This window comes from Coregonus clupeaformis, chromosome 6 (genome assembly GCF_020615455.1).
Source record: "Coregonus clupeaformis isolate EN_2021a chromosome 6, ASM2061545v1, whole genome shotgun sequence".
Lineage (NCBI taxonomy): Eukaryota > Metazoa > Chordata > Actinopteri > Salmoniformes > Salmonidae > Coregonus > Coregonus clupeaformis.
Window position 1 is genome coordinate 7,629,924 of NC_059197.1, and position 26,556 is coordinate 7,656,479.

Below are 26,556 nucleotides of genomic sequence, written 5' to 3' on the forward strand. Positions count from 1 at the left end.
ACAACCAACACGGAACACACCAAAAGGAACAAGATCCCACAAACACTAAGGGAAAAAAGACTGTTTAAATATGGCTCCCAATCAGAGACAACCAGCAACAGCTGACACTCGTTGCCTCTGATTGGGAACCACTCTGGCCAACATAGAAATACAAGAACTAGACTGTGAACATAGAACAAAACACAATGAAACTACACACCCTGGCTCAACATATAGAGTCCCCAGAGCCAGGGTGTGACAGTACCCCCCCCCAAAGGCGCGGACTGCGACCGCGCCTCCACATAAACCAAACAGGGGAGGGCTGGGTGGGCATTCCTCCTCGGAGGCGGTTCCGGCTCCGGGCTTGCCCACCACCTTCCAATAATCCCCCCGTAGCGCCCCTGGTCCGGTCTGGCCCCACTGGCTGGAGCTGGACTGGACATCGTAGGAGCGGATTGCTTCAGCTCCGGTGTGGAGCAGCTGACCGGTACCTGACCAGGCACCGGTGACCCAGGCACGGGTTGTGCCGGACTGACGACACACACCCCTGGCTTGGTGCATGGAGCAGAAACGGGCCGGACTGGGCTGACGATGCGCACCCCTGGCTTGGTGCGTGGAGCAGCTACGGGCCGGACCGGGCTGACGATGCGCACCCCTGGCTTGGTGCGTGGAGCCGGAACGGACCGTACCGGGCTGACGATGCGCACCCCTGGCTTGGTGCGTGGAGCAGGAACGGGCCGGACCGGGCTGACGACTCGCACCCCTGGCTTGGTGCGTGGAGCAGGAACGGGCCGGACCGGGCTGACGACGCACACCCCTGGCTTGGTGCGTGGAGCAGGAACGGGCCGAACCGGGCTGACGACGCGCACCGTAGGGTTGGTGCGAGGAGCAGGAACAGGCCGAGCCGGTCTGGCGACGCGCACCATTACTTGGTGCGGGGAGCAGGAACAGACCGGACCGTACTGGGGACACACACCACTGGCTCTACGCAGGGATCTGGAACGGGCCGGACCGGACTGGTAACACACCCCAGTACCTCTCGCCGTGCCTCTACACCTTCCTTCCCCTCTTTGACCAGTGGCCCCCGTAACCTGGCGTCCTCCTCTGCCAACCTCCCAATTCGCCCTGTGGCAGCCTCCTGCTGCCCAGTCGCCCATGCAGTGTGCCCCCCCCTAAAAATGTTTTGCCTCTCGTCCGTCCGACGACGACACTGTTGACGCCGTTGCTCCTCTCTCGCCAGGGCCTTAATCTTAGCCCATGGCCCTTTTCCCCCGAGCATGTCCTCCCAGGACCACACTTTGCCCACCTGGGCCATCGCCAACCTCTCCAGCTCCTTTCCCGGCGCTTCCTCCCATGTCCAGGCTGCCTGCTCCTGGACACGCTGCTTGGTCCTGGTATGGTGGGATCTTCTGTCACGATCGTCGAAGGAGGAGGACCAAGGCGCAGCGTGATGAGCGAACATACTTTACTTTAGTAAGTATCACACGATAAACAAAACAATAAACGATAACGTGACGTCCTAGGTCTAAACACAACCAACACGGAACACACCAAAAGGAACAAGATCCCACAAACACTAAGGGAAAACAGACTGTTTAAATATGGCTCCCAATCAGAGACAACCAGCAACAGCTGACACTCGTTGCCTCTGATTGGGAACCACTCTGGCCAACATAGAAATACAAGAACTAGACTGTGAACATAGAACAAAACACAATGAAACTACACACCCTGGCTCAACATATAGAGTCCCCAGAGCCAGGGTGTGACATTAAGTACTAGTTACAAATTTAGTTTGGTAATTTTTGACACCTTATGGTAAACTGTGACAACAAACAAAAATGACAATGACTTAGTGCAATTGATTTTAGATTAATTTATTTTTAAAGCCTGCCAGCACCATCTTGCAGATGTCCCCCAGCACAGGTAGTCTCAATGAAGACTGACATCAAACAAAGTCTGTAGGCTGTATTTATTATGGATCCCCATTTGTATTTAATACGGATCCCCATTAGTTCCTGCCAAGGCAGCAGCTACTCTTCCTGGGGTTTATTATGGATCCCCATTAGTTCCTGCCAAGGCAGCAGCTACTCTTCCTGGGGTCCTGCAACATTAAGGCAATTATACAGTAATGAGGATGTCATCCAGGTAGCATTGTACTCCTGGCAATCCACTCATGATCTGGTCCATCACCCACTGGAACAGGGTTGGCACACTTGTGATTGGAAACGGTAGACGACATTACCTGAAGAGCCCCTTGTGTGTCACGATGGTCAGCAGCTCCTTTGACTTTTAATCCACGTGCATCTGCAAGTAAGCTTGGCAGAGGTCCAGTACTTTGCTCCAGTACTTTGTTCTTGACTAAAGGGTCCAAGTCAGCCTCAACTTTTGGTCTGAAAGCATTAGGTACAGAAACTTTGGTATTGCATGCTACCCAGCTCTCCATTAAAGACTTCTCCATGTTTCTTTAAGATAGGGTAGACCTGTGACTCCTTCAGTGGAGACTGCTGAGGGGAGAACGGCTCTTAATGATGGCTGAAATAGAGTGTAATGGATGGAATGGAGTGAATGGAATGGTATCAAACCCATGAAAACCATTTTCTTGATACCATTCCATTTACTCCATTCCAGCCATTATTATGAGCCGTTCTCCCCTTAGCAGCCTCCACTGGTCTCCAACCACAAACGTCCCAGCAGTGATGAATAGTTTCCTTTCACGATGTAGTGGCAACTTTTCAGTTTGTCCGTTTAACTGAACTGTGACCTCAGTGATGCCTCTCACGGCGACAGATTCACCTGTGTAAGTCTTTAACACGATGTGTGCTGACTGAAGCGGAAGGTATTTTAGTGTCTTTTAATAGACTGTTCCTGACACGAGATCAAAAAAAATAATGTATTTGTCACATGCTTCATAAACAACAGGTGTAGACTAACAGTGAAATGTTACTGCCCCTTCCCAACAATGCAGAGAGAAAAAATGTCAAAAAAATTATAATAACGCAGCTGCCCCTATGTCAATCTCCATATGCACTGGTTGCCCCTCTAGCAAGAGAGAGACATAGCAGCCATGCGGCCCCCCAGCAACAGTCAATATATTCAGTGTGACTTCCTCATCTAATGAGTCACTCACCTCTGCGTTCTCTTGCTCAACAACATGAACATGTCTGTTTTTCTTTCGTTGGAATGTTTCTTTCTTGTTATCAGTCTTTAACGTTTTCTCTGAGCTCTTTTTGTTCCTGCAATTTCGTTCGATGTGGCTCTTTTTTACCACAGGCTCGGCAATCCAATACCAGAATTTTGACTTCGATACCGATGCCAGGTTTGGTATCACAATAGTCGATACCATCACGATACACGATACCAAAACGTTACCAAAACGATACCAAAAAAGAAGGCGTATTAGCCAAAGTCACAGAATGGCACTTGATCAAGACAAACTCAGATCGTTAGGCATCTTTCAGAGACAGCCATATATGCATTCATGAATCTATTATACAATCATACAATCAATTTGACTTTGTTTTTACCAATCTAAATTAGGGCTGGGCGATATGGCCAAAATATATACTGTATTTTTTAATGATATTTGATGGTATTTGATGTTTTTTTAATTAATAAAAGTTCAAAATGTGCTTTATGAGTAGTGTGTGACCCTAGGGTGGCAACACATACATTCTAAGGGATTTCATTGGGTCTCTCTCCATTCTGATTGTTTTATACTGTTCAATGAAACTTCAACCAAAAATAATTTTCTGCATTTTCATCCATTTCTGCATTTCCTGCACCCATTTGAGATAATTTCCAAACTGCACGATATGGGCAGTATAGGTTTGATTTTTAACCAAATGTTGCAATTGCGATTTGAATTGTGATTTAGATCAAAACACTTGGGTGAACTGTTGGAATCATGGAAAAATAATAATACTAATTCTGTAGTTAGAAGATAATAGTGGGCACTTTGAATACAGTGTTGTTTGACATTACAATGAATGAAAATGCCAGGGAGGAGTTATTGTGACAGTGTAGGAACCAAAGTGTTGGTCAGTGTTTTTCTAGGGGACCCTATAATCTTTGGCTACATTAAATGTTTTCGCTTAGCTACTTCATGTATCTAACACATTCATGATTTGCCTATTCCTCTCTGATTTAGAAGATACTGTTGCACAAACAACATGCTGATCTAGGCCGACACCATCACTGGTACCAGGCTGCATAGCTACGTTTGCTTTGACTCAACATAGCCACAACTTCATAAGAAAAGACAAACTAGCTGCTTGCAGATGTAAGAAACACAAACAAATAATGTAATTATAGAATGATTGTGGATTTATATTAAGAAGCAAAGTGGAAACAGCATTGTAGTCATGAACATTGTCGCATGTGCTGCATTGACCATGCAGACTGAACGCAAGTGTCTCGTGGTCAAGCAACAAGAAAGGGGCAGGGCTAGGTCTGTGTGGAAAGCGGCATGGAGAGAGAGAGAGCGGAGAGAGATGACTCAAGTAGCGGAGTAAACTATAAAAATGGACGTTACACTCGTCGTATCACCTTTAACAAACCAAACATTCAAATACCGTTATTGAAGGTAAAGTAAAAACCCAAACCGGTCTGTGCATCAATACCGGTATATAGTAAAATACGGTATACCGCCCAGCCTTAATCTATCTACATAACAACATAATGGTAATCATTTATTTGAATGGTAAATCTTTATTGATAAACTTGGTAAATCAAGATGTAGCCTAGGCCTATTCACAGTACAGGTACAGTGAGGGAAAAAAGTATTTGATCCCCTGCTGATTTTGTACGTTTGCCCACTGACAAAGACATGATCAGTCTATAATTTTAATGGTAGGTTTATTTGAACAGTGAGAGACAGAATAACAACAACAAAATCCAGAAAAGCGCATGTCAAAAATGTTATAAATTGATTAAAATGTTAATGAGGAAAATAAGTATTTGACCCCTCTGCAAAACATGACTTAGTACTTGGTGGCAAAACCCTTGTTGGCAAACACAGAGGTCAGATGTTTCTTGTAGTTGGCCACCAGGTTTGCGCACATCTCAGGAGGGACTTTGTTGCCTTGGCCGTGTGTTTTGGGTCATTGTCATGCTGGAATACCCATCCACGACCCATTTTCAATGCCCTGGCTGAGGGAAGGAGGTTCTCACCCAAGATTTGACGGTACATGGCCCCATCCATCGTCCCTTTGATGCGGTGAAGTTGTCCTGTCCCCTTAGCAGAAAAACACCCCCAAAGCATAATGTTTCCACCTCCATGTTTGACGGTGGGGATGGTGTTCTTGGGGTCATAGGCATCATTCCTCCTCCTCCAAACACGGCGAGTTGAGTTGATGCCAAAGAGCTCGATTTTGGTCTCATCTGACCACAACACTTTCACCCAGTTCTCCTCTGAATCATTCAGATGTTCATTGGCAAACTTCAGACGGGCATGTATATGTGCTTTCCTGAGCAGGGGGACCTTGCGGGCGCTGCAGGATTTCAGTCCTTCACGGCGTAGTGTGTTACCAATTGTTTTCTTGGTGACTATGGTCCCAGCTGCCTTGAGATCATTGACAAGATCCTCCCGTGTAGTTCTGGGCTGATTCCTCACCGTTCTCATGATCTTTGCAACTCCACGAGGTGAGATCTTGCATGGAGCCCCAGGCCGAGGGAGATTTCCAGTTATTTTGTGTTTCTTCCATTTGCGAATAAACACACCAACTGTCACCTTCTCACAAAGCTGCTTGGCGATGGTCTTGTAGCCCATTCCAGCCTTGTGTAGGTCTACAATCTTGTCCCTGACATCCTTGGAGAGCTCTTTGATCTTGGCCATGGTGGAGAGTTTGGAATCTGATTGATTGCTTCTGTGGACAGGTGTCTTTTATACAGGTAACAAGCTGAGATTAGGAGCACTCCCTTTAAGAGTGTGCTCCTAATCTCAGCTCGTTATCTGTATAAAAGACACCTGGGAGCCAGAAATCTTTCTGATTGAGAGGGGGTCAAATACTTATTTCCCTCATTAAAATGCAAAAAAAAATTTGAAATGCGTTTTTCTGGATTTTTTTGCTGTTATTCTGTCTCTCACTGTTCAAATAAAAATTATAGACTGATAATTTCTTTGTCAGTGGGCAAACGTACAAAATCAGCAGGGGATCAAATACTTTTTTCCCTCACTGTAACAAGGAAAGTTAGCCAATAATGCTGGAAGCTAACTGTATCTTCTTGCATTGTAAAGTGTTTTAGCCTGTATGGACATTGTTTTGCAAACAGTAATTAACTGTAACTAACATTTCTACATGCCCTGTTGCATTATTCAAGTGTGTTAACTTCTGTGCAGCATGAGTGTGGTGCAGCCCAAACTCCCAGTGCAGTGGTTCCTAGTCAGGACAGGCTAGAGAGCTCTAGCAATGAGTAAGTAGAGCAGGCAAGAGAAATGCACTGTGCGCTAAAGTGGATATCGGCTGCGCTGATAGACAGACTTGATCTCAATCAGTATACGACGCGAGACACATTTGACAGAAGTACCGAAAGTAAAACAAATTCTAGTATCGAACAGTTTTTCAAGTTCTAGTATCGAACAAGTACCGATGTTTCGGTATACCAACAACACTAGACACCTGATGCCCCACTTTGCCACAGCGGAAGCATGTGCCTCGACAGACACGGTCGCCCAGTTTCTAGCTCCTAGCCAACTTTGCAGTATTTCAGTTTTTTGTTGTGTTATTTCTTACAATATATGTTCAGAACGTTTCTTGTATTATTACCTACAGACGGAAATAACTTTGGGATATTAGATCGGGGGTAACAAATTCGAAATTAGACTTCCCTGACCTGGATCCTTTGTTTGAACTTCCCGAGGCAGCTCTATTTTTCCCAGGGGCTGCACCAAAACGCAGACACCGGAGAAAAGGTAGGAGTGGGGCCCTAGTCAGACAGGTGACGTGCATACCATACACCGCTTCCGAGTATATTACTCGCTAACATTCACAGGGACGGTAACATACTCTGTTTTACGAAATCATGTCTCTCTCCGGATATATGTGACTTGTTTCAGGAAACTTTAAGTGCGGACGCATCTGGGTTTGGCGGATGCCAGGAGAACGCTAACTGCCCCAATGCATAGTGCCAACTGTAAAGTTTGGTGGAGGAGGAATAATGGTCTGGGGCTATTCTTCATGGTTCAGGCTCCTTAGTTCCAGTGAAGGGAAATCTTAACGCTACAGCATACAATGACATTCTAGATGATTCTGTGCTTCCATCTTTGTGGCAACAGTTTGGGAAAGGCCCTTTTCTGTTTCAGCATGACAATGCCCCCATGCACAAAGCGAGGTCCATACAGAAATGGTTTGTCGAGATCGGTGTGGAAGAACTTGACTGGCCTGCACAGAGCCCTGACCTCAACCCCATCAAACACCTTTGGGATGAATTGGAACGCCGACTGCGAGTCAGGCCTAATCGCCCAACATCAGTGCACGACCTCACTAATGCTCTTGTGGCTGAATGGAAGCAAGTCCCTGCAGCCATGTTCCAACATCTAGTGGAAAGCCTTCCCAGAAGAGTGGAGGCTGTTATAGCAGCAACGGGGGGACCAACTCCATATTAATGCCCATGATTTTGGAATGAGATGTTCGAAGAGCAGGTGTCCACATACTTTTGGTAATGTAGTGGTCCCGTGTAGCTCAGTTGGTAGAGCATGGCGTTTGCAACGCTAGGGTTGTGGGTTTGATTCCCACGGGGGGCCAGTATGAAATAAAATATGTATGCACTCACTAACTGTAAGTCGCTCTGGATAAGAGTGTCTGCTAAATGACTAAAATGTAAATGTAGTGAATCTCAGCTTGGATGACGACCCTCAAGCTCAACCTCGACAAGACAGAGCTGATCTTCATCCTGGGGAAGGCCTGCTCGCTCAAAAACCTCTCCATCACGGTTGACAACTCCAGTGTCCCCTCCCAGCGTGCAAAGAACCTTGGCGTGACCCTGGACCACGCCATGTTGTTCTCTGCAAACATCAAAGCAGTGACTAGCTCCTGCAGGTTCATGCTCTACAATATCCATAGAGTACGACCCTACCTCCAGACTGGAAGCGGTGCATGTCCCAATCCAGGCACTTGTCATCTCCCGTCTGGACTACTGCAACTCGTTGTTGGCTGGGCTCCCTGCTTGTGCCGCCTGGTTTTCAACCTTCCCAAGTTCTCCCATGTCACCCAGCTCCTCCGCACACTCCACTGGCTTCCAGTCAAAGCCCGCATCCACTACAAGACCATGGAGCAGAGGCTACAGAGCAGCAAGAGGGACTGCTCCTCCCTACCTTCAGGCTATGCTCAAACCCTACACCCCAACCTGAACACTCTGCTCTGCCACCTCTAGTCTCCTGGCCCTCCCACCCCTGTGGAACCAGCTTCCCTCTGAAGCTAGGACATCTTCCGAAAGCACCTGAAACCCGACCTCTTCAAAGAGTATCTTAAATAATGAATCAGAATTTATGCTTCAAGATTGTTTTAATCACTCGGACTGGGGAATGTTCCAGGTCGCCTCTGAGAATAGTACAAACGTATACACTGACTCGGTGACTGAGTTCATCAGGAAGTGCAAAGAGGATGTTGTTCCCACTGTGATGATTAAAACATATCCTAATCAAAAACCGTGGATAGATTGCAGCATTCACGGAAAACTGAAAGCGCGAACCACTGCATTTAACCACGGCAAGGTGACTGGGAACATGGACGTGTACAACCAGACCAGCTACAACCTCCGTAAGGCAATCAAAGAGGCAAAACGACAGTACAGGGACAAAGTGGAGTTGTAATTCAACTTCTCAGACACAAGACATATGTGGCAGGGACTCCAGACAATCATGTATTATAAATGGAAAGCCAGCCACATTGCGGACACTGACCCCTCGCTCCCTGATAATCTAAACACCTTCGCCCGCTTCGAGGAAAACTACTTCAAGCTGCCGACCCGGGCTCCCGACGCTCACAAGGACTGTTCGCTCTCGTTCTCCGTGGCCGATGTGAGTAAGTAATTTAAGCGTGTTAACCCTCGTAAGACTGCCGACCCAGATGGCATCCCCATCTGCGTCCTCAGAGCATGTGCAGAGCTTGCTGGAATATTTACAGACATATTCAATCTCTTCATATCCCAGTCTGTTGTCCCCACTTGATTCCACCATTGTTCCTGTACCCAAGAAGGGGAAAGTAACTGAACTAAATGACTATTGCCCCGTAGCACTCAATTCTGTCATGAAGTGCTTTTAGAGGCTAGTTAAGGACCATATCACCTCCACCTTACCCGACACTCTAGACCCACTACAATTCGCATATCGCCCCAACAGATCCACGGACGACGCAATAGCCATTGCACTGCACTGCACACTGCCCTATCCAACCTGGACAAGAGAAGTACCTATTTAGGAATGCTGTTCATCGACTACAGCTCAGCCTTTAACTCTATAGTGCCCTTCAAGCTCATCACTAAGGTCAGAGCCCTGGGTCTAAACCCCTCCCTGTGCAACTGGGTCCTGGACTTTCTGACGGGCTGAAGTGGTGTTGCCTACCTTCACCAAGTGGTGAAGGTAGGCAACAACACTTCGGCCACACTGATCCTCAACACGTGGGCCCCACATGGGTGTTTGCTCAGCCCACAGGCCTCCGCCCAGTACCATGCCCTTAACCTTAGTCACTGTTCTAGCCGGTTACCACCCAGTACTCTACCCTGCACCTTAGAAACTGTTGCCCTATGTACATCGAGTCATTGAACATTGGTCTTTTTAATAATGTTTACATACTGTTTCACCCACTTTATATGTATACTCACCAGCCAATCTATTAGGTACACCACCCTGTTCACGAAAATGGATCGCTCCTACAGACAGTGAGTCACATGGCCGTGGCTTGCTATATAAAGCAGGCAGACAGGCATTGAGGCATTCAGTTACTGTTTGATTAAACATTAGAATGGGCAAAACAAGTAACCTAAGAGACTTTGAGCGTGGTATGATCGTCAATGCGAGATGCTCTGGATCCAGTTTTTCAGAAATGACCGCCCTCCTGGGCTTTTCATGCACGACAGCATCTAGGGTTTACCGAGAATGGTGCGACAAACAAAAAACATCCCGTCAGCAGCAGTCCTGATGGCGAAAACAACTTGTTGATGAGAGTGGTGTGCAGAACGGCATCTCGGAACGCACAACTTTTCGATCCTTGTCACGGATGGGCTATTGCAGCAGACGACCACACCAGGTTCCACTCCTATCAGCTAAAAACAAGAAGAAGGTGCTCCAGGAGGCACGTGATCACCAACACTGGACAATTGAGGAGTGGAAAAGCATTGCCTGGAACTTGACAGCGAGTTCAGTTTACTTGTGGCCTGCGCATTCCCCAGACCTCAACCCAATAGAGCATCATTGGGATGAGATGGAACGGGCTATTCGCGGCATGAATGTACCGCTGTCTAATCTGCAGCAACTGCATGATGCCATCGCGTCAGCTTGGACCAACATCCTTGTGGAACGTTTCCGACACCTTGTAAAAAGAGGGGTCCAACCCGGTACTAGATGGTTGTACCTAATAAACTGGCCGGTGAGTGTATATACTGTATTCTAGTCATGGCTGATCGTATATAACTATTCTTTTTATTTTCTGGATGATGTGTATTTTTTCATTTTTAATTATTGCTTTATTACTGCACTGTTGGAGCTAGAAAGACAAGCATTTCGCTGCACCTCCAATAAACTTTGATTTGATTTTGATTTCCCTTTCTCTGATTTTTTTCAGTCTGTGCACTTTTCCTAATGAACTCAACTGCTGAGCCTCTTTAGCAGCTAGTTCCATGGACACACAAAATATTCAAACTGTTCTGTATGTGCTCAACACTTTCATCAAACTGTCCAGTATTTCCAACAATTCCAGAATTTGTTTGTTTCTTAATTGGCTCCGGATTGTCACTCACTTCAGTATTGTCCTCACCCATGCTATTGTCCTCAGTCACAGCAACGTTCTGTTCAGCCGTGAAAATATTTTCCTCAGTCAAGTGATCTTTATTCGCTTCACTCACTGACGTTTAATCCTCAAATTCGCTCATTTAGCAGCTTTTAATTCCAAAGTTCGTCTTCACAGTTGAATAAATGCCCTTTACTCACTGTTCCATCACATTATTTTCCCGTGTTTCATAACCACGTCTTTATAACAATTCAATAATGATGAGATGGGAGATAGGAATCAGTTCAACCATTTATCTAGAACGTGCTCGGTCTCAACAAGACACTCTGGCAGAAATGTTTCTTTAACAGTGTGTTATAAGGAGGCAACTATTTATGCATTACTCAGTTTACTAAATAATTGCCTCCTTATAACACACATTGTTGAAGTTTAAAATAATCACATTGCCAGATTATTGTGAGGTTTACATTAGTTTCTGCACAGATATGTGGTCTTTTGTATGAATTGATGTTAGTACTATTGGCATGAACCTCTTTAGTCAGAAACTCGTAGGTGCACCCAAAGTGTTTGATGTGGTAGCACCTACATTTGATTTATATGTATTGAACAAGTTGTGTCTCCACAGCCACATACAGACTTATCAGTGTCCTTGGCCAGTGGTGATTTGCAGTGGTGACGGGATGGACAGATGGACAAAGGACAGACAGAGCTCTGCTCCAGACAGACATACAGACAGAGCGCTCAGGTCCTGGTCAGTCCCACATACCTACATCCCACAGGCCACAGCCCCTGTTGTTTTAGTCTTCCTATTCAGCCCTTTGTGCTGCTCCTTTGTTGTTTCAGAGTGCCCCCCTATTCAGACCAAAGCCCCCAGAGCTCCACCACTGTCCCTCCCCGGGGGCTTTAGATGGGCAGCTTGGATCCTGACCCGTTTGTCTTCCGCGTGGTTTCACACCCCGAGTAGAATGAGAGAGAGCCACAGGCACACCGAGCCGCCAGGAAGTCACCCACCGGTGGGGGAGGGTGAAGTGAGGCGGGGGAAAGCGGGTGGACAGAGGGTGCTGTTCCCGGCACCGCAGACATCTTTGCATGGGGACCCCCCTCCAACCCCTCCAACCCCCCACCCACCTCCCCCCAACATTAGTCCTCAGGGATTATGGCGGTATTGGCTTAAATCCCAGTCACACACACAAGTTGCTCAGGAACTCTGGGACAAAACTGCTATGCTATGTGGCCTCTTCTCAGTTCACTCTTGTTTCTGCTCAGTGACATACAGTAGTTGGGTACTCGTTAAGCATGCATGAGGCCTAACACAGTGTAGCGGTTGGAGAAGGAGGGTTGCTGGTTTGAATCTCAAATCTGACTGGAGAAATCTGGTGAGGAGTGAGCTGGCAACATCCTAGACACCGTCGCCTGCCGTTGTTTCCTTGAGCAAGGCACTTGACCCCCTACAATTGCTCTGGCGGCGCTAAACTGCGGCTGACCCATTGCTTTCAACCCCTCATGGTGTGTGTGTCTTGATGGGCTTGGGTTTTGAGCAGAAAATACACATTTCCATTCTCTGCAAGTTAATAGACAATCAAGTTTTCTTTTTCTTCTAACCCAGCGGGTGTAAAGTACATCACCCTGTTTGCTTAGCGAGTACCACTTCCTCCCCCGTTTCGGCACATACCTGGCTCGAACCCAGGACCTCTGATTCACAAACACATGTTACCATCCTCCCCCAAGCATCTCTACCGGTCGCACTACTCAAAAACTAGCAATTGAGTGGCGCAAATGTGGACACTTAAGGCTGAGGAGTAAGTTTCACAGATATCCATGTGCCACACGGGCATATCTGGGCAAACTGAAATTTCAACCCTCTGGGATCAGAGTCAATCCCTTATTGCTGATCACCGCTTTACTGACCTGGGGTGAGTTTCCCAAAAGCCTTTGTGGTAATCTCTATTTCTCTGGACGACCCAGACCCATTTCACTAGCAGAACAGCAACATTTTATGAATTGTGTTCATTGCAGAAGATTGACAATCAAATATTGTTTTTATAGTTGTCCCTCTCTCACGGCTGTGTGGCTGGTTTGTCAAGAGAAACAATGTGCTGAGTTCGCTACAAGGCTTCTGGGAAACACACCCCTGCTCTATCCCTTGATCATAATGTAACACATTCGGGGGGTAGCCCCGACAGGGACTCGAGCCCGGGTCCAGCGACTGTCAAACTTAGTTCCAAACCTCTTGACTAGGTCACTACGTGTTGGATTAAGGTTGCTACAATAACAACAGCACATTAGAATAGGCCAGTGGGCCGGTCTTCCATCCTGCTCTCTCAGTAGGGAGGCCTGCTGCTTGCCTGGCTTCTCTCTGAGGGAAGGCAGTGAAGGGAGGCAGTGAAGAATAATTGCAGTTTTGAAACTCTAGAGTCAGGGAACCATTCACACTACAGCTAGTCTATGTGTGACAGTGTGTAGCTGTTCTGTTTGATTAGCTCAGATAAGCATCAGTCGACAGCATCGGGAGATATAGGACGGCTCGATCACTCTCTCCCACACATAGAGCCATAGAAATTAAATGACTAGATTATATTTCTATGCATAGAGCTCCCCGTTGAGACGGCATAGACCCAAGCTCTGTGTGTGGACCAGGGGGCTGCCTACTGCCACCATGAGGGGGACAGGTCCGTCCCAGCTCAGGCATGCCCTGGGGAGACAAAGCAAGGTGTTGTTGTGAATATTTTCTATTCATCGAGGCTCACGACTTTGGCCTGGTTCAAGTATGCAAGCTTGCCGCTGTGAATGCTCTGATGCTGCCCGATTTAAGCTTCACACTTCTAACGTTCCCCTGTCTCCCTTCCTCATCCCTCCACAGAACTAATGAAGTCCGCCATCAAGATCTTCCAAGCTAGACAACATGGAAATAAAGCCAGGATGCAAAAGAGTGGGGAACAGTTCATTACAATTATAATTAATCTAGCTAATAGTTCAGGGTCTTCTCTTTTAGATAGTCCGAAAAATGTTTTGTTTTTCTGTCATCCAATGCCACCATACCAATGTCATACACCTCTTCTGACTTTTATTTTTATTTTTTTACCCCCTTTTTGTCCCCAATTTCGATCTTGTCTCATCGCTGCAACTCCCCAAACGGGCTCGGGAGAGGCGAAGTTCGAGTCATGTGTCCGCTAAACCGCGCTTCTTAACACCCGCCCGCTTAACCCGGAAGCCAGCTGCACCAATGTGATGGAGGAAACACCGTCCAACTGACGACCAAAGTCAGCCTGCAGGCGTCCGGGTTAGGGGAGTCGCTAGTGCGTGATGAGCCAAGTAAATAGATAGATAGATAGATAGATAGATAGATAGATAGATAGATAGATAGATAGATAGATAGATAGATAGATAGATAGATAGATAGATAGATAGATAGATAGATAGATAGATAGATAGATAGATAGATAGATAGATAGATAGATAGATAGATAGATAGATAGATAGATAGATAGATAGATAGATAGATAGATAGATAGATAGATAGATAGATAGATAGATAGATATATGTGAGACAAGAACAGGACATGAGAAAAGTGTTAGCCAGAGCCAGTATGTGCTTGCTGAGGTGAGTGGGCGAGAGAAGGAGGAGAGGTGAAGGAAGGGGTGAGAGAGGTTGACGGGTAAGATAGTAAGCACTGAGGTTGAGGAAGTTCACTGTTACAGAGGATATTGGCAGGCTTCTGGCGAGGTGGGGTGAGTCGGGAGGTGGGGAGAGATCTGGAGATATGTCTGAAAATGACAGACCAGCCGTCACCAGCATGCTGGCTTGCCCATCTGTGAACACTGACATATAGCGTTTGTTTTGGAATCCATTGCATGTTCCGCCACCATGGGTTTGAAAAGTGTTTTCTGTTCTCCGGTATTCTTGGAGAATACAGTGTTTTCTAATCTGCTGGCGTTAGCTGGCTCAGGTTCGGATGAGGGGTGTGTGTGTGTGTGTGTGTGTGTGTGTGTGTGTGTGTGTGTGTGTGTGTGTGTGTGTGTGTGTGTGTAAGGGTTTACTTGTAAGGGTTTGTGTGGTCAGATTACTGAGCCTGTTAAACACTGATTCACTTATTGTGATTTATTAGACAAAAGGGAAATAATGAAAAAGGTGGCAGGAAATGTGTCTACAGTGATTCCACATTATTCTTATCTTTACACTACTGTGTTAGTCTGCATCCTAAATGACACCATATTCCCTAGATAGTGCACTACTTTTGACCAGGGCCCATAGGGCTCTGGTCAAAAGTAATGCACTATATAGAGAATAGGTTGCCATTTGTTTACGAAGCCATAGTGAAATGCAACTCCTCTAAGCTGTGTTTCGTTACTGATATATAGACACATACTCATTGACTTTTCAAAATGTCTTAATATATTATTAGATTATGACAACTATAATATTATAAAGTGTCCTTGACCGCTCACAGTCCTTTTTTACTGTTTTCTCTGCTAACTAGTGTTAATCTTTGTGAGAGAACAGAGTAATTTAGGTATTCATGCTGTCTTTGTCTCTATCCATGTGTCCATCCTTCATCTCTCTCTCTCTTTCTTCTTCGTCTTCTTCTTCGTCTTCTTCTTCGTCTTCGTCTTCTTCTTCTTCTTCTTCTTCTTCTTCTTCTTCTTCTTCTTCTTCTTCTTCTTCTTCTTCTTCTTCTTCTTCTTCTTCTTCTTCTTCTTCTTCTTCTTCTTCTTCTTCTTCTTCTTCTTCTTCTTGTCACCTCCATCTCCCCTCTCTTTCCTCCCCTCTTTGCCCTCTCCTCCTCCTCTCTCTCTCGCTTGCATGCCCCAGGTGTGTGCAGGTCTCTGTCTGATGATGTGTTATCAGGGGACTGTGGAGCCTTCACAAAGGGCCCAAGATCCTGCCAGGGCGATAACAACATCATTCAAATTCACACACAGTCAGATGCACACACACTTTTTTTTGACACCAAGCCTCATTCCTATCATTCAACTGCTATGATCATATTATTTACATGGTTAGTATAAAAATCTAAAACCTCTATACAGTACATTCTTGTTTTTAAGTATGCCAATTATTTTTGTCTGGATGTGTTTGTGTGTGTTTAAGTGTGTGTGTATGCGTTTGTGTGTGTGTGCTCGTGTGTGTGTGTGTGTGTGTGTGTGGGAGAAAGAGACTTTGTGTGTGTGTGTGTGTGTGTGTGTGTGTGTGTGTGTGTACAATAGATAGGACCCTGTCTGTCTCGTTGTCTCCTTCCCAGTGGCTGACTTTCCATTAGGCAGAAGAGGCAATTGCCTCAGGCCTCACATTATCAAGGGGCCTCTGTTGTTGCTTGAGCCCCCCCCCCCCATGCTCCGGTCGAGGAGCAGCAAAATCTGCAGGTAGCTTCAAAGTTGCAAAGGAAATGGGGAGGGTGGGAGGTTTTGCCTGGCCACTATGCCCAGGTTAATGAGGCCACATCTAATAATAGATCAATAATTTATTTCCATACATATACATATCCTGTGTTTCATATCGATATTAATGTAATCCAAGTTTTTCTCATAATAGTAGAAACAAGTGTCATTAATCACTCAGGGACTTGTTCATAATAATGGACTTTTTCACCCTTACAGAGCTGCTGTGCATTATTTCACACTTTATGATTGCAAACATGACTTTTATTGAAATTAAGCTGCAGCAATTAAGCGCTTTCAGATCAGGGCAGAGAAAATAAAATAAATAAATAATATTAAATGTTAACAGAAAAATTACCTAAGTTAAATAATTTTGCTGCTGATAATACTGCCATCGTCATCGAGGCAGAGGACATGTACAGTATGTGTAGCCCATGTGTCTGATGCTGTCTGGACAACAAAAGTATGGCATGTCATACTGTTTTTGTCCAGACAGCATCAGATACATGGGCTACATATAGTAAGACAGAGGGGCGCTGTTTCGCTTGCTCGGATGATTTCTCCGGTGAGAGAGTTTCAGCCACTTGCAAATTGAAGGCAAGTTCCTGGGTGAACAGTGCACTGTTCGGATGCTAGAAATATTTTGGATCAACATGCGAAGGTAACCTACTTTTTGAAGTGATTTGTTTGACAATCAGATGAAAACATCATGACTGGTTGTGTTCTTGTCATATTAAAAGGTAATACATTTTTACTGTTAAATAACATGTCTGTTTACATATAAAAAAATACATTAAAATAATTGTGCATGCGCAAGAGCACATAGGAGGGGATGGAGGGGGGCCTCAGACTGTTGCATGTTCCTAATGAATGAGATTATCTGTACTGGAAGAAAGACAGAGTTATCTGGGGAGATGCAGTGAGATAGACACTTTGTCCACAACGGTTGTTTGGGTTTCCGACAGCATGCAACACAAATGGAGCAGGGATGCCGGGAGCCTCCAAATCACTAAATCCGCCCCTGTTCCCTCAACCCACCCCCCCACCATCCATTTGTGTTGCATGACGTCAGAAACCCAAACAACCTTTGTGGACAGAGTGTCTATCTCTGTTACATTGGGAAACAAGGAAAAACAAGGCAAATCAAACCAGAAGCTCTAACTTGATATAAGATTATCAAGCATTCTTGTTGTGTCTGACGTACTTCAGGAAGGTACCCACCTGAGATAAGAAGGTCTGGGATGTGGCACGTTTCAGGTCAACATGGCATCCTGAGCATGGCAGAACTGAACCACTGGGGTTTCTGGGTGGGTTTGTGGGTACACCTTGTTGTGAGAGGATTATTGACTCAATGTGAGTGTTCAAGATGCTGAATATAGGATTATTTCACAATATAGGATAATTATAGCAAATTGACTGGTTAAATGCCTCTCCAGGCATTGTGAAGATTGGTTGTTCTTTACAGATAATCAGCTGAAACACACACACAATGACTTGCACTCCCAGCCCTAGTATTGGAAGATAATTTACTGAATATAATACTGTATGCAAAGGTACGCGCCGGGGTACCGTAGAATGTCGTGTTTGGCGAGGAATGCTTTGCATCTCTGTCTGCTCAATAGTCCCGTTGGTGATAATTGTTAGAGGATGTGTGAGAGGATTTTCTCAAATACAGAGTAAACATAGACTAGTCATCAGTGTAACTTTAAAGGCTTTAGCACTTACAGTGATATTTAAAAGGCTTCTCCACTAGGAAAAATAAATTGAACCAAGGTTCTATCAACGTCATCTGTATGTTGCGTCAGGGTTTTACCCAGAGGGTTGCCATTCCATGTAATACTGTATTCAGGCCAACTTAGTGAGTTGGGTGAGTGAAACTGACTGTTGTACCGTTTTGTCCACAGGCGTGTAGCTGCACCGGAAAGTCCAGGTGTCACTGTGATGGAGTAAAAGGCACTAAGGTATGTGGCGTAACACTATATTTTATTTACTAACCCTACTCCAGAAGAGAAAGAAAGACATGCCCCTTGCACCCTAATTAACTAATTACCTTGTTGTGTGGGTGGGAAGGGTGTATGTTATTCTGTTTATGTTGGACGGTTTGATTCTAGACAAATCATCACCTTACATCATCACACCTATGGTAGTTCCCAGTTCTACTGTTCTGCCCTAGAATTCTCTACTGTTCTGCTCTAAGAATGCACTTGTAACCTCCCTCCATCCCATGCTTACATCAATCAAACACTTTTAAATGTGTGTGCGGGGGAGGATCTAATTATGGTAAGGGTTGAAATAAGTATAGCCAGTTATAATTGTAACGGCTTAGCAGATTATAAGAAAAGATTATCAGTCTTTGCGTGGCCAAAAGAGAAGGAATATAATGTCTGTGTTTAAATGGAAACATCTTTAGATGAAGTGGAAAAAGGTCTGGGGCGGTAAATATTTTTTCTATCATGATGATACTAATTAACAATCATTTCGGTCCGAATGTGCAAACTGTCAGGAAAGATTCGCAATGAAGGTAGACCCTTTTGAATATGAAAGTGGACGAAAAACAGATTTGGGTCATTAATCTATATGGTCCAAATCAGGATGATCTACACTTCTAAAATATTTATACCAATCTGCTGAATTTACAGGAAACAAATGATCAAAGGTGGGAGACTATAACACAGTGTTAAGTACCACAATGGACCGTAAAGGAAATCACTCTACCAGCTATCAACACCGTGCCCTTAAGGAGATCACAAATATAAAGGACACTAGTGGATATATGGAGACTAAAAAATCTGACCTAGTGAGATATACAGTGCATTCGGAAATTATTCAGACCCCTTGACTTTTTCCACATTTTGTTACGTTACAGCCTTATTCTACAAAACGTTTTGGGACACTGTAAAGTCCATGGAGAATAAGAGCACCTCCTCCCAGCTACCCACTGCACTGAGGCTAGGAAACACTGTCACCACCGATAAATGTACGATAATCGAGAATTTCAATAAGCATTTTGCTATGGCTGGCCATGCTTTCCACCTGGTTACCCCTACCCCGGCCACCAGCTCTGCACCCTCCGCTGCAACTTGCCCATGCCCCCCCCCCCACTTCTCCTTCACCCAAATTCAGATAACTGATGTCCTGAAAGAGCTGCTAAATCTGGACCCCTACAAATCAGCTGGGCTAGACAATCTGGACCCTCTCTTTCTAAAATTAGCCGCCGAAATTGTCGCAAGGCCTATTACTAGCCTGTTCAACCTCTCTTTCGTATTGTCTGAGATCCCCAGAGATTGGAAAGCTGCCACGGTCATCCCCCTCTTCAAAGGGGGTGACACTCTAGATCCAAACTGTTACAGACCTATATCCATCCTGCCCTGCCTTTCGAAAGTATTTGAAAGCCAAGTTAACAAACAGATCACCGACCATTTCGAATCCCACCGTACCTTCTCCGCTATGCAATCTGGTTTCCGAGCTGGTCATGGGTGCAACTCAGCCACGCTCAAGGTCCTAAACGATATAATAACCTTGATCGATAAAAGACAGTACTGTGCAGCTGTCTTCATCGACCTTTTGACTCTGTCAATCACCGCATTCTTATTGGCAGACTAAATAGCCTTGGTTTCTCAAATGCCTGCCTTGCCTGGTTCACCAACTACTTCTCAGATAGAGTTCAATGTGTCAAATCGGAGAGCCTGTTGTCTGGACCTCTGGCAGTCTCTATGGGGGTGCCACAGGGTTCAATTCTCGGGCCGACTCTATTCTCTGTGTATATCAATGATGTCGCTCTTGCTGCTGGTGACTCTCAGATCCACCTCTAAGCAGACGACACCATTTTGTATACATCTGGCCCTTCATTGGACACTGTGTTAACAAACCTCCAAATGAGCTTCAATGCCCTACAACACGCCTTCCGTAGCCTCCAACTGCTCTTAAACGCTAGTAAAACTAAATGCATGCTCTTCAATCGAACGCTGCTTGCACCCGCCCGCCCGACTAGAATCACTACTCTCGGCGGGTCTGACTTAGAATATGTGGACAACTACAAATACCTAGGTGTCTGGTTAGACCGTAAACTCTCCTTCAGACTCACATTATGCATCTCCAATCCAAAGTTAAATCTAGAATCGGCTTCCTATTTCGCAACAAAGCCTCCTTCACTCATGCTGCTAAACATGCCCTCGTAAAACTGACTATCCTACCGATCCTTGACTTCGGCGATGTCATTTACAAAATAGCTTCCAACACTCTACTCAGCAAATTGGATGTAGTCTATCACAGTGCCATCCGTTTTGTCACCAAAGCCCCATATACTACCCACCATTGTGACCTGTACGCTCTCGTTGGCTGGCCCTCACTACATATTCGTCGCCAAACCCACTGGCTCCAGGTAATCTATAAATCACTTCTAGGCAAATCCCCGCCTTATCTTAGATCATTGGTCACCATAGCAACACCCACCCGTAGTACATAGGTACACGTCAACTATGACAGACAAAATGAGAAAAAATAATCCAGAAAATCACATTGTAGGATTTTTTATGAATTTATTTGCAAATTATGGTGGAAAATAAGTATTTGGTCACCTACAAACTAGCAAGATTTCTGGCTCTCACAGACCTGTAACTTCTTCTTTAAGAGGCTCCTCTGTCCTCCACTGGTTACCTGTATTAATGGCACCTGTTTGAACTTGTTATCAGTATAAAAGACACCTGTCCACAACCTCAAACAGTCACACTCCAAACTCCACTATGGCCAAGACCAAAGAGCTGTCAAAGGATACCAGAAACAAAATTGTAGACCTGCACCAGGCTGGGAAGACTGAATCTGCAATAGGTAAGCAGCTTGGTTTGAAGAAATCAACTGTGGGAGCAATTATTAGGAAATGGAAGACATACAAGACCACTGATAATCTCCCTCGATCTGGGGCTCCACACAAGATCTCACCCCGTGGGGTCAAAATGATCACAAGAACGGTGAGCAAAAATCCCAGAATAAAATGGGGGGACCTAGTGAATGACCTGCAGAGAGCTGGGACCAAAGTAACAAAGCCTACCATCAGTAACACATTACGCCGCCAGGGACTCAAATCCTGCAGTGCCAGACGTGTCCCCCTGCTTAAGCCAGTACATGTCCAGGCCCGTCTGAAGTTTGCTAGAGTGCATTTGGATGATCCAGAAGAGGATTGGGAGAATGTCATATGGTCAGATGAAACCAAAATAGAACTTTTTGGTAAAAACTCAACTCGTCGTGTTTGGAGGACAAATAATGCTGAGTTGCATCCAAAGAACACCATACCTACTGTGAAGCATGGGGGTGGAAACATCATGCTTTGGGGCTGTTTTTCTGCAAAGGGACCAGGACGACTGATCCGTGTAAAGGAAAGAATGAATGGGGCCATGTATCGTGAGATTTTGAGTGAAAACCTCCTTCCATCAGCAAGGGCATTGAAGATGAAACGTGGCTGGGTCTTTCAGCATGACAATGATCCCAAACACACCGCCCGGGCAATGAAGGAGTGGCTTCGTAAGAAGCATTTCAAGGTCCTGGAGTGGCCTAGCCAGTCTCCAGATCTCAACCCCATAGAAAATCTTTGGAGGGAGTTGAAAGTCCGTGTTGCCCAGGGACAGCCCCAAAACATCACTGCTCTAGAGGAGATCTGCATGGAGGAATGGGCCAAAATACCAGCAACAGTGTGTGAAAACCTTGTGAAGACTTACAGAAAACGTTTGACCTGTGTCATTGCCAACAAAGGGTATATAACAAAGTATTGAGAAACTTTTGTTATTGACCAAATACTTATTTTCCACCATAATTTGCAAATAAATTCATAAAAAATCCTACAATGTGATTTTCTGGAATTTTTTTCTCATTTTGTCTGTCATAGTTGACGTGTACCTATAATGAAAATTACAGGCCTCTCTCATACTTTTAAGTGGGAGAACTTGCACAATTGGTGGCTGACTAAATACTTTTTTCCCCCACTGTATCTACAACACAAAATCCATGTGTACATGTGTGTATAGTCCGTATGCTATCATGTGTGAGTATGCATGTGTCTGCGCCTATGTTTACGTTGCTTCACAGTCCCCGCTGTTCCATAAAGTTGATTTTTATCTGTTTTTTAATGATTTTTAATGTTATTTATGATTCTACTGCTTGGATCAGTTACCTGATGTGGAATAGAGTTCCATGTAGTCATGGCTATATGTACAGTGCATTCGGAAAGTATTCAGACCCCTTGACTTTTTCCACTTTGTTACGTTACAGCCGTATTCTAAAATTGATTAAATTGTTTTTCCCCCTCATCAATCTACACACAATACCCATAATGACAAAGCAAAAACTGAAATATCACATTTACATAAGTATTCAGACCCTTTAATCAGTACTTTGTTGAAGCACCTTTGGCAGTGATTACAGCCTCAAGTCTTCTTGGGTATGACGCTACAAGCTTGGCACACCTGTATCTGCAGATCCTCTCAAGGTCTGTTAGGTTGGATGGAGAGCGTCGCTACACAGCTATTTTCAGGTCTCTCCTGAGATGTTCGATTGGGTTCAAGTCCGGGGTCTGGCTGGGCCACTCAAGGACATTTAGAGACTTGTCCCGAAGCCACTCCTGCGTTGTCTTGGCTGTGTGCTTAGGGTCATTGTCCTGTTGGAAGGTGAACCTTTGCCACAGTCTGGGGTCCTGAGCGCTGTGGAGCAGGTTTTCATTGAGGATCTCTCTGTACTTTGCTCCATTCATCTTTTCCTCAATCCTGAATAGTCTCCCAGTCCTTGCCACCGAAAAGCATCCCCACAGCCTGATGCTGCCACCACCATGCTTCACCGTAGGGATGGTGCCAGGTTTCCTACAGACATGACGTTTGGCATTCAGACCCAAGAGTTCAATCTTGGTTTCATCAGACCAGAGAGTCTTTAGGTGCCTTTTGGCAAACTCCAAGCGGGCTGTCATGTGCCTTTAACTGAGGAGTGGCTTCCGTCTGGCCACACTACCATAAAGGCCTGATTGGTGGAGTGCTGCAAAGATGGTTGTCCTTCTGGAAGGTTCTCCCATCTCCACAGAGGAACTCTGGTGCTCTGTCAGAGTAACCGTCGGGACCTCTTGTGGCATGTCTTGTGGGGTATGCATGGGTGTCTGAGCTGTGTGCTAGTCATTAAACAGACAGCTCAGTGCTTTCAACATGTCAATACCTCTCACAAATACAAGAAGTCATGAAGTCAATCTCTCCTCCACTTTGAGCCAGGAGATATTGACATGCATATTATTAATGTTTGCGCTCTGTGTACATCCAAGGGCCAGCCATGCTGCCCTATTCTGAGCCAATTGCAATTTTCCTAAGTCCCTCTTTGTTGCACCTGATCACACAACTGAACAGTAGTCCAGGTGCGACAAAACTAGAGCTTGTAGCATCCGCCTTGATGATAGTGCTGTTAAGAAGGCAGAGTAGCGCTTTATTATTGACAGTCTTAGCTACTGTTGAATCAATATGCTTTGACCATGACAGTTTACAATCCAGGGTTACTCCAAGCAGTTTTGTCACCTGACAGAACAGCCCCCACAATATTTTTTATCATCAATGTCTCTCAGCCAATCAACATTTACATTTACATTTTAGTCATTTAGCAGACACTCTTATCCAGAGCGACTTACAGTTTAGTGAGTGCATACATTTTTCATCAACAGTGATTTGTGTAAGTGCTGTGCTTGTTGAATGTCCTTCCCTATAAGCGTGCTAAAAGTCTGTTGTCAATTTGTTTACTGTAAAATAGCATTGTGTCTGGTCAATTACCTTTTTTTCCATAATTTCACAAAGGGTTGGTAACAGGCTGATTGGTCAGTTATTTGAGCCAGTAAAGGGGGCTTTACTAGCCTTAGGTAGCGGAATGACTTTTGCTTCCCTCCAGGCCTGAGGGCACACGTTCTAGTAGGCTTATATTGAAGATATGGAAAATAGGAGTGCCAATATCGTCCGCTATTATCCTCAGTAATTTTCCATCCAAATCATAGGGGAAGGAGTAGGAGTGGCTGCAGACACAGGTACCCCCAGCGACGAATGTGCAGGAAGATCAGTCTCCAGGGCGGCGAAACTATTCGTTGTTTGTATCCTCGCCGGGCCTCTCATTGGAAGTGTAGACTGCTTTGCGGCCGGCCGCTGTCTTCGGCTTCCATGGCTCGTGACATGCGACCATCATTGATTGCCATGCTCCTCTTGCTGTGCTCCTTCGACTCCGCTATCTGATGTGGGAGGAGAGGCAGGAGATGGCTCCCCTGGCGAACGAACTCCAGGCAACACCGGCCAGTCGGATAACGACAAACGACAAGACGGAGATGCATCCAACATGTGCGAATGCCGTCCAGCCACCGGCGTAGAAAAGGTAAACATTCCAGTTTCTTACATAGGCTGGCTACCTGCAAGATCAAGGAAGCCACCTCAAGCCTATAATCCTCAGAAAGCAAACAATTGCCGCATTGGAACTCTGAGTGATCCAGTTTGTCCTTAAACAAAGCATATTTGATACAGCTCCTACAGCGCTGGAACCGTTCATTTACTTCTCCAGACAAAGAGGGCTCCATTGGAAAACTAGCTTGATGGCTAACGTTAGCAGCTTAGCTAGATTAGCGGCTCTTTCAAACAGACTTCAACCTGTCAGTTAAGCGGTATTTCGGACAAGAAATAGCAGTGCTAGCTGTTAAAAGCTAACCTCGTCACGGAAACCATGCAAAAACAAGTTCGATATTTATGTTTAACAAAGATTGGTTATGTTTTAGTTAAAATAAAAAACGGAGTGTTTCCAGTATACAGTGTTCAGCTGTGCACTCTGATGACGTCAGGACCTTATTTCCAAATTCCAACACATTCTCAGTAATGCAATAATGAGAATCCATGTGTGGTAAATTCAGTTGATTGGACATGATTTGAAAAGGCACACACCTGTCTATATAAAATCCCACAGTTGACAATGTATGTCAGAGCAAAAGCCATAAGGTCGAAGGAATTGTACGTAGAGCTCCAAGACAGGATTGTGTCGAGGCACAGATCTGGGGAAGGATTCCAAAACATTTATGCAGCATTGAAGGCCCCCAAGAACACAGTGGCCTCAATCATTCTTAAATGAAAGAAGTTTAGAACCACCAAGACTCTAACTAGAGCTGGCCGCCTGGCCAAACTTAGCAATCGTGGGAGAAGGGCCTTGGTCGGGGAGGTGACCAAAAACCCAATGGTCACTCTGACAGAGCTCCAGAGTTCCTCTGTGGAGATGGGGAACGTTCCAGAAGGATAACCATCTCTGCAGCACTCCAACAATCAGGCCTTTATGGTAGAGTTGCCAGATGGATGCCACTCCTCAGTAGAAGGCACATGACAGCCTGCTTGGAGTTTGCCAAAAGGCACCTAAAGGACTCTCAGACCATGAGAAACAAGATTCTCTGGTCTGATGAAACCAAGATTGAACTCTTTGGCCCAAATGCCAAGCGTCACGTCTGGAGGAATCCTGGCACCATCCGTACGGTGAAGCATGGTGGTGGCAGCATCATGCTGTGGGGATGTTTTCAACAGCAAGGACTAGGAGACTAGTCAGGATCGAGGGAAAGATGAACGGAGCAAAGTACAGAGAGATCCTTGATGAAAACCTGCTCCAGATTGCTCAGGACCTCAGACTGGGGCGAAGGTTCACCTTCCAACAGGACAACGACCCTAAGCACACAGCCAAGACAATGCAGGAGTGGCTTCGGGACAAGTCTCTGAATGTCCTTGAGTGGCCCAGCCAGAGCCCGGACTTGAACCCGATCTAACATCTCTAGAGAGACCTGACAATAGCTGTGCAGCGACGCTCCCAATCCAACCTGACAGAGCTTGAGAGGATCTGCAGAGAAGAATGGGAGAAACTCCCCAAATACAGGTGTTCCAAGCTTGTAGCATCATACCCAGGAAGACTTGAGGCTGTAATTGCTGCCAAAGGTGCTTCAACAAAGTACTGATTTAATGGTCTGAATTCGTATGTAAATGTGATATTTCAGTTTTTTATTTTTGCAAACAAAATCTAAAAACCTGTTTTTGTTTTGTCATTATGGGGTATTTTGTGTAGATCGAGGAGGGAAAAATCATGTTTATCAATTTTAAAGTAAGGCTGTAAAGTAACAAAATGTCAAAGAAGTCAAGGCGTCTGAATACTTTACGAATGTACTCTATGTGTTTGCATAATAGGACTGTTCCTTCTCACTTCATCTGACTTGACCTCGGGTCGAATTCCTCACTCC

General features: G+C 45.3%; 1 long non-coding RNA gene across 1 annotated transcript in view; it reads left to right on the plus strand.

Moving 5' to 3' along the window:
- Window positions 1-26,556, plus strand: part of LOC121568213 — a 44,778-nt gene that overhangs the window by 12,044 nt on the left and 6,178 nt on the right. The window contains exon 2 of the long non-coding RNA XR_006001211.1: window positions 18,206-18,262. This is a non-coding gene — a long non-coding RNA (uncharacterized LOC121568213). The remainder of the gene's footprint in view (window positions 1-18,205; window positions 18,263-26,556) is intronic.